The 14,818-nt window shown below is 54.2% G+C and overlaps 1 protein-coding gene across 2 annotated transcripts in view; it reads right to left on the reverse strand.

Annotated features, from left to right (window-relative positions):
• The window catches only part of SLC9A3 (solute carrier family 9 member A3), a 43,373-nt gene that overhangs the window by 15,646 nt on the left and 12,909 nt on the right, over positions 1–14,818 (reverse strand). The gene's annotated exons all lie outside the window — the stretch shown is intronic.

A 14,818-nucleotide genomic window follows, 5' to 3' on the forward strand; every position in this document is an offset into this window, starting at 1 on the left:
GCCCGGTGGGAGTGGGCTGGTCCAGGGCCCCTTCAGGCCCCTCCCACACAGGCAGGTTTCCTTCTGGAAGCACCGTGGCTGCTCAGGCAGACGGGGCGGGTAGTGTCTGCTGGTAGGCTCTGACCGGCCTCCTGGGCCTCCCTGCTCACCCCTGGGAGGGGGCCGAGCCCGCCACCTCCCTGGGGGTTGCCTGGCTCTGTGGACACACAGGCTGGAGGCCTGGGAGGGGCTGTTCTGGCTCATAGGACAGACATCTGGGTCTGTGGACGTTTCTCTCTGGCCCCACTCATGCAGCCCCCTCGGGACCTGGCCCCCAGGACACCCGCCTCGGGGTCTCCTTGTCTCCCGCAGAGGGAATAGCCCCTCCTCTTCCGCGGGCAGCCCACGAGGCTGGTGAGGAGGTAGGAAGAGTGTCCTGTGATGGAGTCAGGCTGGAGGGGGCAGCTCCAGGTCCCGAGGACAGGACGCCCAAACTGGGTGGGCAGGGCCCGGGGCACCCACAGCCCCCAGGCCACACGTGGCCCCTTCCGGCCCTCCGAGCGGGGATGCAGTGCCTCGTGCCTCCGAGCCACGTCTGGCCCAACCTCATCCAGCTTGTCTCAGGTGCTGGAGCCTGGGCCCTGCTTGAAGCCTGGCTGCATTTAAATCTTCCTTGGAGGGACTGTCCCCCCTTCCTGGCTCTCTGGAGGTCACAGGCCCCCAGGAACAGAGCCTTCTGAGGCCAGGGTCTCCAGGGCTCCCCCACAGGCCCTAGCTCCACTGCGCCGATGTGAGCTGGCAGGGGTGGGGGCGGACAGAGGGGCCCCGGGGGTGAGTGAGGCAGCTTCGCAGACCTATTGGGGCCCGTTTCTCCTTCTATTCTAAGACTCAGGGAAAAAGTGAGAAGAATTCCTATGTTAAGCCTGACATCAAAACAGCTGGACTGTTGACAGGAGAGGCCTCAGCAATGTCTGGGAAAATTCCCTGTTTCATTCACTGAGGTTCTGTTTATTGAGAAGCCTTCTTAGAGATTCAAAGGAGAGCTGTCTTCTGAGGTGCCGAGGCCCCAGCTCCGTGCAGAGCGTGGGTCGTTATCCTGCGAGGCTGCTGGCGCTGACCCTGTCCCGTCTGGGGGGCTGGAGGGCCGGGGGGGCAGCCGGCACGCTGGGCCCAGGGGGTTCGGGTCCCACCCGCCCTTCCCGCCAGGCTGCCTGTCCTGAGCTCCGCTCTCCCCCCCTGGCCTGCTTAATTATGGGGTCATCATGGGGGTCAGAGGCTGGCTCTGGAGGAGACTGCCCAAGGAGTGGCTCTTTCCCTCGTGCATGGTCCCCCAAGTCTGGTGGAGAAGCAGAGTGGCAGGTGCACACACGGGACCTTCTACGTGCGCCCCAGTGTCATCAACCCACTTGGTCACCGTGCTCTGGGAAGGAGCGGGTCTCAGCTTGTGGAGGCAGAACAGGTTAATGCTTCTGGGATCTGAGAATCTGCTGGGGGTCCCTCCCCCCACATGCCCTGAAGGCTCTCCGGCTCTCCTGCACCCCAGCCATGGTCCAACTCCCTGTATTCCCATCAAGTTCTGTTCTTCCTTCTGAAAATTTTCACGCTGCTCAGATGAAGACAGCAGCCCTGCCCCCCCGAAGTTGGGGGGGCCCGCAGAGCGAGGCCCCGGGAAGCTAGCACCTTGACTGACACGGTCACGTGACTGACGATTGCCAAACCATGCAGGGGCACGTGTGACAAACGGCACGAGGCGGTGGCCGCCCAGCATGACGGACAGCAGCTTCCCTGGAAACCCTCAGGGCCGCCCCAGCTGGTCAGCAGGAAAACAGCCAGAGGCTTTGCCTCACTGGGGTGTCCCGGCTCACGTCTGCCTGCAGGGTGCTCTGTCTGAGCCTGGGAGGGGCAGGCGAGTGCGGGTATCCCGCGCTGTGCACCCTGGGCCTGGCTCTGCTCACACACAACTGGGCCCGAGAACCCGGTCCTCGGCGGCACGTGGCGCCCCAGATGCGGGCTCACGGGGCTGGCAGCCAGCAAGCCTGTGGCCCGCCAGCGCCCTGGGCCTGTGGTGCTGGGGTCCCCGACGCTTTGGGAAGAGAGCGGGCAGCACCTGAAGCCCCTGCCAGTCCGGGCCCTGCCACAGACACCGGGCTCCACGGGTCTGCATCCTAACAGCCCCCAGCGACGTGCTGTCACATTCTGACACTGTATGGGTCCCCTCCAGCTGGAGACCCCTGCTCATCTGTTAATGTCCAGAGACAGCCAGCTGTATAATTCCCTCTGTCCCAGTGGCTTTGGTGCCCAGGAGCTGTGTCAGCGAAGCCCCTGGTCCCTGCCCAGAGCCAGCTGTCCTGTCCCCTTGGCTCCGGCCTGCATCTCTGCCCTTGGCAGGGTTGTTGGCAGGGTACCTTTCTCTGGGGTGGACGCGTGCCCTCTCCTGCCCCCAGGACTCCCCACGAACCCCAGGCCAGGGGCGCTCCCTCTCCTGCCCACCAGGCTGCTGGCCAGGCTGCACGAGGGGTCAAGCCTGTGACAAGCTCCTGGATGCTCTTCTTGCCTTTTTAAGGCCATGACATTGCCTCTTCAGGGACGGCCACCGAGCAGCAGGTACTGCTGTACACGGTGCCCACGGGGCTGTGGGCCTTCTGAGGATGGAATCCACGGTGGGTCCTCATGAGCTCTGAGCGTCACAGGTGGGGTCAGCCTTGGGGGCACACTAGAAAGCCCTAGAGCTGGCTTCAGGTCATGTTGCTGAGTAGTCTTTAGCCACAATCTCTCCCCAAATTAGAGATTCACACGGGATCCTGATTTAGTCAGTTTGCCGTCGGTGCCAAGGACCAGGCTTTTCTTTAACAGGAGGACACTGTGTGGACACCACGGGCTAGTCCTCAGGCACGGCCCTGCGCAGCAGCCCGTTACCATAGAATCTTGTTAATCTGGGAAACGGGTGGATGAGGGCCAAGCTGACTTCAGACCTAATGCTCCTGCTCTAAAGTAAGCCCTGAAAATCCACAGAAGAGGTAACCTGAGCTCCTGACTCACTGAGAAAGAAACCTAAGTGCACATACACAGTGCGGAGGACAGGAGTGTCAGTCCCAATCTTTGCCATCCCGATGTTGGACGCACCTTGTGCAGGGACGCACCTTTGCACCTTCTGGGGGGCTGGGAGGCATGTGCGTTTTAGCCCAGAGCTCATCCGGGATCTGTCACAGCTGCCCACGCTGGGGACACATCTGTCCGCATCCCGGGTGGCTGAGAAACTGTGTCTGTTGGTAGATTCAGTGTAACTCGGTCCTATTCTTTTTTTTTTTTTTAAGATTTTATTTATTTATTTGACAGAGAGACACAGTGAGAGAGGGAACACAAGCAGGGGGAGCGGGAGAGAGAGAAGCAGGCTCCCCGCTGAGCAGGGAGCCCGATGTGGGGCTCGATCCCAGGACCCTGGGATCATGACCTGAGCTGAAGGCAGATGCTTAACGACTGAGCCACCCAGGCGCCCCGTAACTCGGTCCTATTCTGAGTGAGGTGTGAGCGTCTTCCCACATCTGGGAGACATTCCTTTCCCTCTCTGTGAACTGCTTGTTCATAGCATTCACTGCTCCTTCGCTGGGAGAGGCAAGGCTGGCCACACGCTGGGGCAGGTCCTCACACTGTCCAGGTACCGTTGCTCACCTTTCAGTTTTATGTTGTTTTGCTCTGTGCAGACATCTGTTTAGGTAAACTTACTGGCCTTTGTTTTATGGCCTCTGAGTTTTGTGCCTTAGAATAAGCCCTTTGTACTTCTATGTTTCCTATTACACTTTTAACATTCCACTTAACTTGGATTTAGCAAAGAAAATATTTAAACATAATTGTGAAACGGAAGGACTTGCCCATCCGCAGAGAGAAAGTCTGCTCCCAAATTCCCTTACTTCTCTGTGTTCACCCCTGCCCTTCCAGCTCTCTGCTTCCGCGTGGCTGGCTCGCGTCTTCCCGTGTCGCCGGTGTGAGGACCAGACAGCGGGGTCGTGTCCTGGGGCCGCACGCGCTGCTTTGGGCTCTGAGCGAGCACAGAGGAAGGAACGGAGCAGACTGCTTTTTCCTCCCCTCACCCTGATGGGCACTTGTTTGCTTGTTTTTTCTGTCTGGTTATGGGGAGAACTTTTCCTCCTTGAGAACGCCTGGTAGCAAGGATAGATCTTCACGCTGAGTCTTCTTTCCCTAGTGCTGGGGATGTCCCTTCAGTCTGCAGGGCAGCTTCCTGCAGGCTCCTCACTGCCCGCACAGCGCCCAGCCGGCCACTTGCCCTGCCTTGGCTTTTTGTCTCGGGTGTGCATCCACAGCGGACATCCTGCACGGTCCTCGACCCCGGGGCAGAAGGCGGCACGCACCTGCCCAGCAAGGGAAGCTGCCCTCCGGGTTCGGCTGCCCCTGGACCGTGCCGCTGATTCTCCAGACTCTCCGCCCCGGCCCCACCTCCCGTCCTGTCCGTGTCCCGCTGCGCCCTGGAAATATCTGTCAGGAAAGTCTGAGATCTAACACTGTGTGTTTCCCCCATGAAAACCCTCTTTAACAATTTCCCTGTTTCACGGTCTTCACTGGAGTGTCCAATTGAGTTTGCGTTTACCCTTTTCTGGGATGTAAAGCTCTGTGGGGACTTCCCTTCTGTTTCTTGGGTCCCATTTTATGCCAGGTGGGTCCCCCTTCTCCTTCCTACGACATTAGCGTGGCTGCCCGGTATTTCTCCGTCCTGTGGTGCCCGACCTCACTTTCTCTGCATTCACGGATGCAGGGCAATTTTCCGAGTCAGGCTTCTGCCTCACATGGGCCCACGTGTCTTCTCTTGAGCTACGGATTAGGGTGGGATGTTGCTGTCTTTGTCCTGTGGGCTGAGAGCTTGGCAGTGGGCAGTGGGGGGAGCCCTCCTGGGACCCTTATTCCGGGCTCTCAGCTGGCCCCACCTGGAGCTGTTCCTTCCAGGCTTTGCACATCGCTGCCCCCCAGCCCCATCAGGAGGGAGGGTGACAGTCTCGAGTGGCTGGGGTCCCTGGTTGATGGGAATTCTTCAAGAGCAAGTCCGGCCAGCCAGAGACTGGTCAGGCCTGCGGGCGGCCCTCCCCATCACCCGTGACCCCTTCCAGATTGCAGCTGCATTGTAATGATCTAATTAAATGGAAGACTTGATTGATTCTAAGTGGCAATTTGCTGGTGGTTCAGCCATTAAGGGTATAATGGGCATTTTAGGAGCCCGTAAGCCGAGTTCCTGCTGGAGGTGCCCTGTGGCATCTGGTTTCTGTCGCTGGCCGGAAACCTGGATGGACACAGGGAGGAATGTGGCTCCCAGTTGGGGCGAGTCACTGCGGGCAGACCCTTCCTTCCCGCGGTGGCTGCGCATCAAGTCATTATGAAAATCACCAACATGGGCGTGGAGGCCACGGATCTCCGTCCACAGCCCGAGACCCAGCCTCGGCTGCAACCCCGCTGGACAGCCTGGGCCTCTGGGAGGCGGGGAGGGCGGGAGGGCAGGCTCCCCACCACTGGCCCCATCACCAGAACACCCAGTACCTCGGTCCACGGCTGTGTGCTCAGGTGGGCTTGGCCACCAAGACTGCAGTGGTGGGTGGGAAGATCCCAATTCCCTCCCAACCCTAGTTTGCTTTACTCCAGAGACAGAAGGACCCAGCAAAGGCAAACCTGAGCAGTAACCCAGAGCACCTCCTTGGGACCCACACCTCTGGGGCCTCCACATCTGGCCTGTCCCCGAGCCTGAGCCGCAAACACAGAGAAAGGCCGCGTGCCATCAGGGTGGCTGTGACCTTGGGAAGCAATTAGGTGGTGCAACCTTCCACATCAAAATTCCTCTGCATTTGCTGGGGAGAAGCCAAACCCTGCAGGCTGGAAGGACAGAGAATGTCTGAGCCTTTGAGGAGCCGCTGGCTTTTCCTGTGTGCCTCGCCGAAGGAGAGGGTAGCCAGGGGCCCAGCACGCACACCAACCACGCTGTGTGGACGCCGGGCCCAGCTGGGGCAGAACAACAACGGGGACAAAGCTCTGCAGAAAGACAGCGGCTCCCACACCCTTGAGGAGCAGCATCTGACCGGTGTCAACTCCAGCTCAGCAAATATTTGAGGTGCCTAATGCAAGCAGACCACGTGGTGCACACTCCCAGGACGGACAAGACAGAGTGACAAGGACAGCAGAGGACAAAGCCAAAGTGCTACAAGAAAGTGCGGACCACGGGGTCGGCGGGGGGGTGAGGTGGGGTCCTGGGCTCCCCTGCCTGCTGGCCGGCACCTTCCAACAAGGACACGTTAATGAAGCGACTTCCAAACCCACAGGTAACTGATTGCTGAGGCAGGGAGAGTTACAGCTAATTAAGCACAGACACCCGGCTGAGGATGGTAACGACGAGGGAACACACACTTTTAGTTGTAATTACAAACCCTCGGACTGGTGTGAAAGGTCAGGAGGTGCCAGCCTGCCAGCCAGTCATTTCCGGAGTAGGTCCGGACGAACTGGGTGCCAGGGGCTTGGGAAGGTCATTGCTGATGGGTGTCACGCCCCCTCGGGACGCAGCTGGGCACGCGGGGTCAGGCCCTATGTGGCCACTGCCTCCAAGGATCTCTCAACAAAATTCAGCTGAGTCCACGCAAATGCAACAGCTCAGTAAATCCTTTGGTTTTATTTTAACATGTACGGACCTTGGTGAATAAACGCTGCTTGATGGAGTAACCAGACCAAGCAGTGGACACCTTCCCAGAGAAACAATGGGAAACACTTGGGCACACACAGGGGACCCACTTCACTTAGTAGGACGAGCAGGTCAAGGTTGGACCTGAAATGTCCACACACTCAGATCCACAGACATACGGACACACACGGACATACACGGACGCACACACAGAGACAGACACATGCACACACACGTGGGTCCCCAGCACTGACTAACTCTCCAGACAAGTGTGGGGTTCCTCCAGCATTTTCCCAGAATAGGGCTACCTCTGAGCCCCCTCCCCACCATCCATGAGGAGAGGAACAGACCCCCTCACTCTGGTCTCCACGCCACCTCACGAGGCACCAAGGTAGGAGTTATACTAAATGTATCCGCTGCCAAGCGCAGGGCAGGAGGTAAAGATATTTATAGTGTCCTCAAATATTACCTAGCTGATCCCACACCCCCTGCCTGCAAGGATGTTGCAGATGAGTGCTCAGAGTGATAGATGAGCCAGCCTGGCCTCTCCCCGGGGCAGGCCTCCTTCTGGGACCCTGAGCAGAGCTTCTGCTCACAAACCACAAAACACTTTAAACATTGCAGGCTTATAAAACTCAAGCAAACTTTGTCAACTTTTTAATTAAAAAAATGAAAAGTGTTAATAGCTTCCTAGGAAGCGTCAGATTCTTCAATTCTGAGCCATCGTGCACAACAGAAGTGAGGACAGAAGGAAGCCTGGGCCCCAGCCAGCTTCAAGCACTGGAGAGAGACCCAGAGCAGCATTTTGGTTTAAAACAAAAGCCTCGGGGTGCCTCGGTGGCTCAGATGGTTAGGCGTCTGCCTTCGGCTCAGGTCATGATCCCAGAGTCCTGGGATCGAGCCCCGCATCGGGCTCCCTGCTCAGCGGGAAGCCTGCTTCTCCCTCTCCCACTCCCCCTGCTTGTGTTCCCTCTCTCACTGTGTATCTCTCTGTCAAATAAATAAATAAAATCTTTAAATAAATAAATAAATAAAAATAAAATAAAATAAAACAAAAGCCTCATCCTGTGTTCAGAGGTGTCCACCCCAGAGGCTGTCCCTTGTAGGGCAGGCAAGGCAAGAACACCACACGGCAGGTGTTGATAATCTCACATATATTGTACACACTTGTAGTAATGAACAGTAAGTGTTGTCGAGTGGACCCGGGAATGAACATCCAGGCGGACAGCGCGTCAGAGCCGAGCAAGCACCAGCAGGCCACCCCACATCAGTGTCCTTCTCCCTGAGCACCCTCCCCTCCTTCTCAACCCTCCTGTGCCAGGCTGCTTCTAAAGTGCTCCGAGTACAAAGGATCACATGCTTTAAGCTTTGCTTTCTTGTGATTTCACGTTTGGCTCTAACTTAATAAAGATTTTAGAGCAGGATCTATGACAATTATAACTTTGGGGCCAGACACTGGGGTGGGGGGGTAGGCACATTGCACCAAGTATCCCCGGGGAACAACCACCTAAACACCGTAGAGAGACGGAAAGAGACACTGGAGGGCTCCAGACCTTGAAGGAAGGGGAAGCAACAGGCCAGTGCCCTGTTTTCTTTTTTGTTTGTGTTTGTTTTTCTGACTTCCCTGTTCTTTATGGCTTTTTCCTGAGGACAGGCCCCAGCCAGGGTTGTGCGGAACAGTAAAACTCAGATAGAAACCTGTAGTCTTACTGGATCGAGAAAGTGGAGGACAGGGGTGGGGACGGCCACAGCAGCTGGGCAGCATGAGGCTAAACTCCACGTTCTGTGCATGAACTCTTCCCAATTTCCTGGCTGACCCCTGAATTACACAGGAAAGAGACAGGTCCCAACCTCCCATCACCACAGGGGAGACATCTTTGGAGTCCCAGTCCATTCCTGGTCAAACGGCAACGCAGCAACAACCACCACAAAATCAACGCTCTTCAGAGGAGCATAGCCGAATACAGAGTCTCTACAATGCATGAGCCACAGTGTCCTGGGAACAACTCCAAATTACCAGGGAATATGAAGAACCAGGAAAATGGGACCCATATATCAACGGAGATCTCAAGATGATCCAGATGTTGGGTTTAGCAGACAAGGGTTTAAAAAGAGCTACTGTAACTACGCTCAAGGATGTTAAGGAAAATATGCTTGTAATGAATTAAAAAATAGCAAATCTCAGTAGCAGAAAAGAACAGGAGTTGGCAAATTTTTTCTGTAAGAGCCAGATAGCAGATTGTTTAGGCTTGTGGGCTATCCAGTCTGCTCAGCAGCAGCTCAGCTTTGCTGCCATATTGAAAGAACGGTCATAACATACAGTAACGGATGGACACAGCTGTGTTCCAAGAAAACTGTATCTACAGAAACATGTGGTCAGGGGCACCTGGGGAGCTCAGTCGCTGGGCATCATACCTTTGGCTCAAGTCATGGTCGCAGGGTCCTGGGATCGAGCCCCGCATTGGGCTCCCTGCTTAGCAGAGAATCTGCTTCTTCCTCTCACACTCCCCCAGCTTGTGTTCCCTCTCTCACTATCTCCTCTCTCTGTCAAATAAATAAAATCTTAAAAAAAAAAAAAAAAAAGAAACATGTGTCCAGCCCTTGGGCTGTAGTCTGCTGACCCCTGAAATAGAAGAAATTTAAAAGAACCAAATGAAAATTCTAGAATTGAAGAGTTCAATATCTGAAATAAGAAATTCAATAGATAGGCTTAACTGTAGACAGAGATGAGAGAAGAGATCGTGAACTCAAAGTTACGTTGGTGGAAATGGTCCCACCTAACAAAACAAAGATAAAAAAGATAAAAAGTGAGCAGAGCATCAGTGGCCAGTGGGACAGTGTTGAAAGGTCCAATATGTGTGTAAATGGAGTCCCAGAGGTGAGGAGAGGGAGGATGGGGGGAAAAAAATCTGAGAAAGTCATGGCCTCAAATGCCCCAATTTGGCGAAAGACATACATTCATAGATTTGAGAAGTCCTTCAGGCTTGGTTTCTACTTGATTTCCATTTCTATTGATCAGTCTTCAAGTGAACTTGGAACAGGTCTGAGAAGAACTGAGGGTTCAGGGCAAGAAGTGGGGGTGGGGGAGGGGCCTAGAAGCTGCTGGTCAGAGGTGAGGTGGGGAGAGCCGGGGCAGGGGCTGGGGCCAGGCCAGGACCTCGGAGGCCAGAGGGCAGAGGCCTGAGCAGAGCCCCAGAGGTCAAGCTGGCTGTCCTGAGCGCGCGGCCCACCGGGCATGGCTGCAGAAGGAAGCTGGTGCTCAGCTCGCTGAGACCCTATGTAACAAAATAATTCCTTGAGCTCCAGCGGCAACAGGCATGGGAGCCAAAAGGGCAAAGGCACAGGGAAGGCGTCCACACCGGAATCACACGGGTCCCGGCGCCCTTCCTCTGCTCGGGATGTGGAAAGGGCCGCAGAATGGCATGGACTTCGTGACTCTGCTTTCACAGGAGGAGGGAAGAGGAGGCTAGACAGAGCAGAAAAGCCCTCTTCTTCAGAGTCTACCTTAATCTTGACCTGGCGGTTGGCTGGAGCTTTGGAGACTGACCCTAAGGAGCAAATCCACCGGAAAATCCACCGAAGCAAAGATACAAAGACACTTCACTCTGGGGTGTGGCCGGGAGCCATGAGGGGCCCTGGAAAGGCTACAGGAATTTTGTGAACAGATCCTCTGTAGGGGAGCAGGTTGAGATCTTAGTACCCTTTACACCTTCATGCGAAACTTCCAGTAAGGCCATTTCTCTGAGGACACCTTTTGTGCAGATAACGTGTGGGCAAGGTGCCCAGGCGCCGTAAAGCGAGCCCGTGCCCACTCCCGTGGCTGCCGTGGTATTCCTAGCCCTGGCCCCGAAGCCAGGACTGTGTCATGGGCCGCTGCCCAGACACACAGCAGCAGGAAACGACGGGGTCTATTGACTTTTGATATTGATGCAGGAGGACAAAGGGCTCCCCAAGGTGGGAAGACCACGGGACAGATGCCCGCCCGAGGGCCCAGCAAAGGCACCAGGTCTTGAGGAAAGCCGGACTGACGGATGTGGGCAGATGGCGCAGCCGGGACACCCCTCGCGGGCGTGGCTCTTGTATCCCCCCGCCTCCCATCATCTGCCCCCGATGCAGGAGGGTCGCTGGTGAGGGCACGGCCTGCTGGGTGGGCTGGCGTGAGGGGGAGGCCTTGGGGGCAGCACCCACGTGCCAGGCCCCCAGTGGAGCGGCGCCTCCGCGGCTTCTGTTCATCAACAGAGACCTTAGCAAGCTATTATTATTTTATCCCTCTGAACTTGGTTTCCTCATGGTAAGATGATCGTCAAGACCTTTCTGGGATGTTGTAAAATGAAAATCAGATTCTCCTAAGGAACATGGATTGAGTGCTTCTTTCCCAAGCCCGATGGGAAAAAAAAGGGGAGATGTCACTTATTTTCTGTATTATTTTAGTTTTCTGGTCGGGCCAACAGGAAAGAGGGATATGAGGGTAGTGGATGCGGGCGCCCTGGGGTCCGCACTCCCCAGGCAGCCGTGGCATCTTGCTTCCGCGCACGCGGGCCCGGGCCTGCTGCTGGGTTAAGGTTAGTGTCTCGGGCACAAACCCGTGGCTGAAGCACCGAAGCACAGATGCATGTGAGGACAGGCTGGGGGGCAAGGCTCGAGTGTTACCATCCGCACCCACGAAAGAAGGGTTGCACCCTCGATGAGAAAGTACGTCCAGAGATTTAAAAACCTCGTTTCAAACATGAGAGCAGAAGTACTCAGTGGAGGAGCTGAAAGATGAAGTTAAAGAGCCCTGTCAGAAGACAGAGGAAAAAGACACAGAAACCAAGCGCAGGAGGGAACCCCTAAAGGGAGGAGAACGAGGGCACAGGGACGTTCGGAAGGAGCGGCGGCTACAAGCAGCATGAGCACACGCATCCCCCAACTCCTGTTTCCGTGTTTCCCGGGATGGAATTCGATCTGCCCCAAAGCACACCATTAGGAGCGGCCGGGAGGAGGGGGGAAGAGAGGGAAGAGAGCCCATGCGAAGCATGGGGCAGGGGTTCACAGCCTCGACACCGACTCTGGAGGGACCCGGAGTGGCACCTCCCTCCTTGGAAGGGAGGTGACCTCCAGGAGCGCCCAGGAGCCGTCAGGCTGCTCATGCTGCTTGGTTGTCACCTGCCTACTGCACAGCCAGTCCCCAAAAGGAACAGGGGAAAACCCACATTTGGTGGGGGATGAACCTGCCAAACAGAGGTGTTCCCGAGACAGAAGGCACGGGATTCAGGAGAGGAAGTGCCCGGTGTGGGGGAGGGGGCAGAGGGGGACTGATGCTGGGCTCCGCAGACACCATGAGCCTGGGAACTTGCTCACCTGCCCTGCGCAGCAGCCTGCTGGGAGTTTGGGGCAGAATCACTGAAATACATGGAAAACTATGTCAACAAAAACAGACAGTTACTAAACAAAGGTAAAACAAAAGGCTGTACTGGAAATGGAAAAATGGTGCCATGCTATCTCCTGGCTATGGAGACAGTTCGTGTAGTCATAATGTACAGCACTGAAATTTGGGTGGGAAATGCCAGAACTTAGAGAGCATGCATGTGGGGGTGGGGCAGGCTTTCTGGGCCATCTCCTCTGGCCAGAGCCCCACAGCTGGTAAGTTCACATCACAACTCCTTCCCGCCCTGTGCACCCACATGTATGGTCCGGGACAAGAGAGCCCAACACATGTCAGCAAAGCCAGGAGTATAACGTGAGCATGCTGGCCTCACTGGGCAGGGAGGGGCAGGGGCAGGGCCGTTGCCAGACGAGGTCCTCTGTGCAGAAAATCCCAAGGAGTGATGGCGGCAAGGCTGCCGGATATACAAAGTCAATCATTTTCCTATAAACCAACAATGAAGGCATGGAATTTAAAATTTAAAACACAATGCCATTTATATCAGCACCAAAAAACAAACAAAAAATTTTAAAAACCACCTTTGGTATGAATCTAACAAAACATGTACAGGACCTATATGAGGAAAATTTCTAAACCTGGATGAAGACTTCAAAGAAGACCTATATAAACGGACAGATATTCCACATGCATGGATAGGAAGACTCGACATGGTCAAGCTGCTAGTTCTTCCTGGCATGATCCGTGGATGCAATGCAATCCCAGTTAAAAATTCCAGCCAGTTATTTTATCATATGGAGAGACAAAAAACCCAGAACAGCCAACACAGCATCGAAGGAGAACGAAGTCCAGGACTTACATTTCCCGACCTCAAGACTTGTGATCGAGTCAGCGTGGTGTTGGTGACAGAACAGACGAATAGAGGAGTGCGACAGAACAGAGTGTGCAGAAACAGACCCACAGAAGTACAGTCACTGATCTTCGACAAAGGAGCGAAGACCCTCTCTTCCACAAGGGGTGCTGGAATAGCTGCGCGTGCACATGCAGAAAATGGATCTAGACACAGACCATACAGCCTTCACGATAACGCACTCAACATGCAACACAGACCTCATCGTAAAATGCAAAGCTAGAAATCTCCTAGAAGATAGAGTAAGGGGAAACCTGGGTGACCCGGGTTTGGTGGTGACGTGTTAGATGCTCCACCAAAGGCACGATCCGTGAAAGAAGGAACAGAGAAATGGACCTCGCTAAACATGAAACCTTCTGCTCTCTGAAAGACAGTGACAGGAGAACGAAAAGACAAGCCACAAACTGAGAGAAAATATTTGCACAAGACATATCTGATAAAGGATCTGTATCCCAAATACACGAAGAATTCAAATCTCAGTAAGAAAACAAACTACCCAATTGAAAAGTGGGCTAAAAATCTAAACAGACACTTCAGCAAAGAAGATATGCAGGTGGAAAGTTAGCATATGAAAAGATGCTCAATATCATACGTCATCAGGGAATTGCAAATTAAAAAAACAAGGTACTACTATACATCTATTGGAATGATTAAAACCCCAAACCCACCAATACCAATACCACGGTGGTGAGAATGCAAAACGGTGCCGCCACTTTGGAGGACAGCTCGGTGGTTTCCTACAAAACTAAACACACCCTTACCATATGACCCAACAACCACACTCCTTGGTATTTACACGAAGGAACTGAAACCTCATGTCCACACAAGAACCTGCCAATGGACGCTTATAGCAGCTCTATTCATAATAGCCAGAACTTGGGAGCAACCAAGATGTCCTTCAGTGGGTGATGGAGAGACAGGCTCAGCTACATACAGACAGAATCACTCAGCACTAAAAGAAATGAGCTCTCAAAACAGGAAAAGACACGGATGAATCTTCAATGCATGTTGCTAAGTGAAAGAAGTCAATCTGAAAAGGCTACATTCTGGAATGCTCATACAGTAGGATTCCAACTCTAGGACATTCTGGAAAAGGCAAAACTATGGAAGCAGTAAAAAGATCAGTGGTTGCCAGGGGACGGGGTGAGGGAGGGATAGGGTAGAGCAGGGAGGATTTTTAGGGCACTGAAAATACTCTGGATGATATTATCATGTTACATGTTTATGTTATACATTTGTCCAAACTAGTAGGATACACAACACCAAGAATAAACCCACATGTAAACTATGTAAAATAATCATGTATCAATATTGGTTCATCAATTGCAACACATGTGTCACACCAATGTTAAGAGGGAAACTGTCGGTGGGGGAGAGGGTGGGTATGGGGAACTCTGTGCTATCTGTTCACATATTTTGTAAATTTACCCCTTTACTAAAAATATTAAGTCTACTAATTTTTGAAAATCAGCATCACTGATGCTGTGGTAAATGTGCCTCTTGGGGGAGGGGGTGCGTTTGCACCGTGATGTGGCCTTAGGAGGCCAGGCCAGGGACAGAGGTGACAGCATTTTAAGGATGAGGAGTGGGAGGGGAGTAGGCCAGGAAACACGCTGGCTATTTGCCCTGAGGGAGAACCAGGTGTGAACATCCTGCAGTTTTATGCCAGCTGGTCTGCGGTCTGTTATGATTCTACTGCACTCACGCTGCAAGGTTTCGGGAAAGTTTGTTCAGTTTAACTGTAAAGGGTGTTATTGTGAGTGTGGGTGTGAGCACGTGTGATTGTGAGCTGTGTGAGCAAGCACAAGTGGGTGTGAGTGTGAGCACACGTGATTGAGCTGTGTGAGTAAGCGTGTGTGGTGTGGGCATGAGAACATGTGACCGTGAGTTGTGTGAGCAA

The sequence above is a fragment of the Mirounga leonina genome, unplaced genomic scaffold (genome assembly GCF_011800145.1).
Source record: "Mirounga leonina isolate KUSES-001 unplaced genomic scaffold, KU_Mleo_1.0 Mir_95, whole genome shotgun sequence".
Classification (NCBI taxonomy): Eukaryota; Metazoa; Chordata; class Mammalia; order Carnivora; family Phocidae; genus Mirounga; species Mirounga leonina.